The sequence below is a fragment of the Arachis ipaensis genome, chromosome B03 (genome assembly GCF_000816755.2).
Source record: "Arachis ipaensis cultivar K30076 chromosome B03, Araip1.1, whole genome shotgun sequence".
In the NCBI taxonomy this organism is placed as follows: domain Eukaryota; kingdom Viridiplantae; phylum Streptophyta; class Magnoliopsida; order Fabales; family Fabaceae; genus Arachis; species Arachis ipaensis.
The window spans coordinates 94,539,145-94,544,976 of record NC_029787.2 but is presented as its reverse complement, the minus strand read 5'-3'; positions in this window follow the sequence as shown (position 1 = coordinate 94,544,976).

Genomic DNA, 5,832 nt, shown 5'->3' with positions numbered 1-5,832 from the left:
CTAATGTATCTTCTGTTTAATCTAGTCGGCCTAAACTCTGTGGGCTATGACTAGTTCTCTTTTTGGATATTGAATATATAGCACTTGTTTACTTTAATTATTACCTTGTGTATTATGGAGCTATCTACAAGGTTTTATATATTATGTTTTATTCTTTTCATGCCAACGGGCTTTAGTTATCGTGTGTAAACGCTTCGCGTTTTGTATCTCTGTTCTATGTGTTTTGATCATTTATTTCTTTCATCGGGCTTCTAGTTATGCTATTTCTTGATTACTATTGTATGGAGCTTTAGAACTGTCAAAATGCTTTATCACCTTTGCTTCACGGCTGTACGGTGAAGCTTAGTGTTATAGGGTGTTACAATAAACATAAGCCATCAACTTAATGAAATTTCAGCACATTCACAATTGAGAGAGAGAGAGAGAGAGAGAGAGAGAGAGAGAGAATGGATAGAGAAGAGAAAGGGGAAGGAATGCCCTAACCAAATTACACTATGCATAATCACCTTCCATTGCCCATAAATTTTGATCTGGAGCTCTAATTGACGAGTCGTTTGTGGCTATGCATTCGACTTGGAATTCTCTTCAATTTTATTTGAAATTGTGGTAATAAACTTTGAATTTCTTGTCCAGTTTTCTATCCTCTTCAATTTTGCATTTTTGGTTTGGGTATTCAAAAAATTTTGAATTTTCGATGTTTAGAGGAGGTTTAACCTTGAGTTCTAATGAAGTTTTAATCCAAGGTTGTGTAACAATAGTTAAGGAATCTCAATCCTCCAATTTTCTTACTATATGCAAAAACCTAGGATTAAATTATGTGAAATATTGTGACTAGATGAAATAGAGCTTGTTTGGACTGATTTTGGGGTGAAGCGGAGCTAGCCCGGTGAATTTTAGTGCAGAATTGATTCAAGGATCGTTTTGGTGTGAAGTTGGTGGAGCTTGAACCAGTGGATGTTGGGAATTTTCTGGAGAGAGGTTTTCGAGGTTGAGACCGCCGTCAATGAAGGTACACGTCTTAATTTCGAATAGGCATTGTATAAATCTATGTGAAAACCTAGGTTAGTTGTCCCTATGTTAGTGTTGAATGAAAAGGTTGATGATGAATTGTGATTTAGTTGATTATGTGAAATTGGTATTTGATGAATGATATATAATAGTATGAATGATACTGGATATGTATGATTGACTTTATATGGTATTATTGTCTTAATGGCAATCGATGTAGAAATTGAGCCAGAGGCCGAGATAGGGTGAGATATTCCCTATATGGTAAGTCATGATAAGTGATGGATTATCATGATTGGACTGATGATTGGACTAAATGATGATTTCGTTGTATGATTGGATTGTGATGTGATTATTGAAAGAAAACTTATGAAATTGGAATGAGTATGTTGAAACTTTCTTGATTAGGTATGGAATGGATATAAGGTGACGAATGAGTATTGAAATGCATAGGAGAGGTTTTGGAATGGTCTGAAAATGAAAGGAATTGAGTTTTGGTGAAATTTGGTAATTTGGTGAAACTAGTAAAAATAGAATTTTGACCAACTTTGGCACGCTATGACTTGGCGCTCGGAGCTTGGATTTGTACGAAATTTATCTTAAATTGATGCTAGTTAAAAGATATTTAAAATGGTTTAAGAATGAAAGAAATCATAATTTTATAGCGAAATATATGAACGAAAGAAAACTGGTATTAAAAACTAAATTCTGAGATTATGCAGAAAGTCAGAATTTTTGGTATGCGTGTCCACGCACACTATGGTGTGTGCACACAGCACAGAATGGGCAACAAGGTTCATGCATACGCATGAGGTAAATGCGTACGCACAACAAGGGATTTTTACAAGTCGTGCATCTGCACAATAGGGTGCGCACGGACGAAACAGGAATGGCGCTCTGGCATGTGCGTATGCACAAGGTGATGCGTAAGCACAGGTCCTATTTTTGTGAATAAACTCTGTTTTTAATTGTTTAGCCTTCCCGGAAAACTTGCAAACTTCTGTAACCCCTATATAAGGTCCGACAACTTGTTTTTAGGCTTGGGAATGAGTGTGAACAATATGGATTAGATTAAATTGGTATTTTGGATGAGATTGTGGATTAAAATTAATGAATATTGATGAAAGCTTGTGAGTAATAAACTTAATGAATACTAAATTGACATAAGACATGAACAATGAGATTGACGATGACTAAGTGTGGCCTGATTGGCTGAATTGGTAAGGACTGGGTGATTTTCCGCTTGTGTATTAATTGAAAATTTATTTATGGCAAGGTCTGGGTGTTATCCCGCTTGCGTAATGAATTAAAAAGGATTGATATGATATCTCCCTGGGTAGATGCAAGGGCGTGGTTCACTCCCACTTGCTCTAGGTTGAGATTTGAGAGTTTCTTGACCCTCCATCGCAAGATGTGGCTGGACACTTATACCTTTCCGGATAATTCCTCCAAGAGAAGTGAATACCTCTTGGGGATGCGCGCATCGAGGGGCTGTCCTTATTGAATTAACGGTATCTATATGCTATTTGATCTAAATGATCTATCTGTTCTCTCTGCTTGTGTATGCCTTGTATTACTTTGTGTGTGTTTAAACAATTGAGAGATTCATTTTGCTGGCGGTGGTGACGCTAAGGGTTGTTCGTGATGAATGTGGTGATTAGAAGTAATGGAAAACTGATTCTTAATACTGAATTACTGATTTGGAACAATTGTGATAATGAGAATACTAATGACTTGTATTGAGGGAAATTGGAAATCTGAAATTACTTATTAGCTGATATTTATTTTTTGATTACCTTGTTTGGTTTAGAAGGACCCTAGGCTTGAACTTAGTTTACTAGAGTATAGAATTGCCTAGTGGGTTCATGTCTTTTTTACATTATCTCTATTTGGAATTATTACCATACCAGAAACCTTTTGGTTCTCACCCGTTTTAGGAATTGTTTATTTTACATATGCAGGACATGATGCACCTCATTGAGAGTGCTAGTTTTCTCTCGGAAGCGAAGACTCTCTTTTGGGATTTTAGTTTGTGTTTAGCATATGTATATTTATGTTTTCCACTTTTGTATATTGTAACTTATATCCTCTTAGAGGTTGATTATGGAAAAACAGGCTGTATATTTTGTATCTGTCTGGGATGTTTTATACTATTTAACCGGTCTTGTCTTCGCAGGTCAAGACTAGTGTTGTTATATATCTTTTTGAATCATATATATATATATATATATGTCTCGCTCTTTTCTGTATATCGACGTTTTATGCCTTCAATGTTTCGAGTGTGATGCGCTTTTGTTCTGTTATCTTTCTTTACAGGCTCCTAGCTATATTTCTATCTTTCAGTGTTATCTTTAACGTTTCGAGTGTGATGCGCTTTTGTTCTGTTATCTTTCTTTACAGGCTCCTAGCTATATTTCTATCTTTCATATATATGTATGTATTTTGTTTTTTTGATGTTGTAATACCTCATCACCTCTGATTTATGACTATAGTATAAGTGGTATGTAGGGTGTTACAGACATTCTATGCTAAAAGCAAGACGTATGGCTGTGAGTGCGAAGCTAAACATGTCTATAATTTTAGGCATAATACTCTCACTCTCAATACACTGCTTACTCTCACTCTGAGCACACTACTTTTATAGAGTCACAGCACACAACATACTCACTCTCAATCTTTCTCAAAAAAGTTATTGAAAGCACAATCACAATGAGCATCGAAGCCTCACCCCCTACTCCATTTTAAAGGCTCCAAGCCATTATTGCAAGGCTATTTCAGAGCATGGTTGTCTCCTGCATGCAGACAAGCTTTAAAAGTGGTCAACACGCAGGGGGCGTGTTGCTTCCGTCATGCCACATGGCGAATCCCTAGGAAGAATTTCTGAAAAAGTTATGTCTCCATGAAAAGTAGTCAACACACATGGAGCATGTTTCTGCCGTCGTGACACGTGACGAATTTCTGCGGAGAATCTCTGATAAAGCTACATCAAATCTCTGTGACGAATCTCTGCAAAAAGCAACACGCACGGTGCGTGTTGGTGTCATCGCGCCACGTGAAAAATTTCTGCAGGAAATCTCTACGACGTATAAAGCAACATGCAGTGTGCGTGTTGTGTCAAGTTTCTTTAAACGTCCACAGTGCTGCAAAACACCCCAAACAACAATATTCAACAAAAACACTACCATATTCTTTTCATATTAAAACTATTTTTTGACTTTTTTACACCCAAAAATATATTTACTTTTTTAAAACCAGAAGTAATTTTAAAAAAAACTTGACGAGTCGTTGAACTTGGGACTTCAAAACTTAGATGCACACTATTAAATTATGACTTATAAATTTAACNAATAAGTTATTAAGTCCAATCAAATTTTTTTTTTCAGCTAAAATTTTTCGTTATCAATTTTTAACTTATTAGACTAATTTAATTAAACTTAGTTATCAAAATAATTTAATCATGGAATATTACTGTATTAAGAAAAAACAAACTCTAACCGTCTGTTTAAAAATTTTTAATGGCATGAAATTGAATTGAATTTCATTAGAAATTGAGTTCTAGTCAAAATTAAATTGAATTAAATTTTAGTGTTTAAAGATTTATCACATTATTTGAAATTTTTATAGTAGACAATTTCACCTTTTATTAACATAACATCATATTTAAATAATAGAATAAATAGTCATTTTTAACCATCAAAGATTTGATCACTGATAAAACTAATTACGAAAAAATTAAACTAACGTTGTACCTATAAAAAATTAGCATCGTTTGACAAAAATATCCAGTTATTAAATTTAAAATTGCTCCGCTAAAAATTTTTAAAAATTTTCAAAATACCTTTTTTTATCACCTTCCCCACCCCAACCTTTTAACCTAACTAAATCTACCATACAACCCTAATAACAACCCTTAGTTCCTCACTTCACCTCCTTCATTCTTTCTCACTCACTACTCTTAGCCGCTTAACCTCTCAACTGCCACTTTTGCTGGCTCAGCCTCACTCACTCAATCATAGCGGCGGCCTTCACTCACTTGAATCACCTCACTCATCCTCCCTCGCACGCCACTCTCAGCTGGCTCAACCATCTCTAGTCACCTCTGACGCCTCCAAATCATCGACGCCAGCGTCATTTCTTCCAAATCTACTCCTTTTCACCAGCATTGTCCTCAAATTCTCATTTCCAACTTCGTCATTAATTATTCCTGCTCGTCTCCATCTCATCTCGTCGTTGACTGCCTCACCGCCGATTGCTCCTTCTCGCCTCTTTGCTCTTTTTTGTTGATGATTGTTTCATTGTTGCCACCAACAGCTAACTGTTGTGTGTTTTTTTCACCAAATTTAGTATTTTGGACTGGTTTCGTGTTAAAGTGGGGATGGAGATGTGAATATAATACATTGAGGGTTGGTCCTACTCATTGAGGGTTATTTTTTTCTCTTATTTCACTATTTTTAGTTCTTAGAACTTAACAGCTTTGCCTCCAACTTGTGCTGAGTTTATCATTTGATTTTTTTCTAATTCTTTCAGTTTTTTTTTTGGAATAAATCCATGAAAATCAAGCTAGATATTTGCTTTTTGATAGAGAGAGAAATATGAAAAGTTGCTTTTTAGTTTGACGAAGTGGTGAGTTGCTTTGTAAGTGTATGCTTGAGTTGATTCAAATGAGTGAGGGAGATTTATGGAGGTGAGGGTGAGGGTGAGAGTGAGTCATACGGGTGGCAACGGGGCGGAGTTTTGCTCTACCTGATCCCGCCCCACCCTACAATAACCCGCATAAAATCCGCCCCGCTCCTACCCGCGGGTAGTAAAAGGTTGAACCCTAAC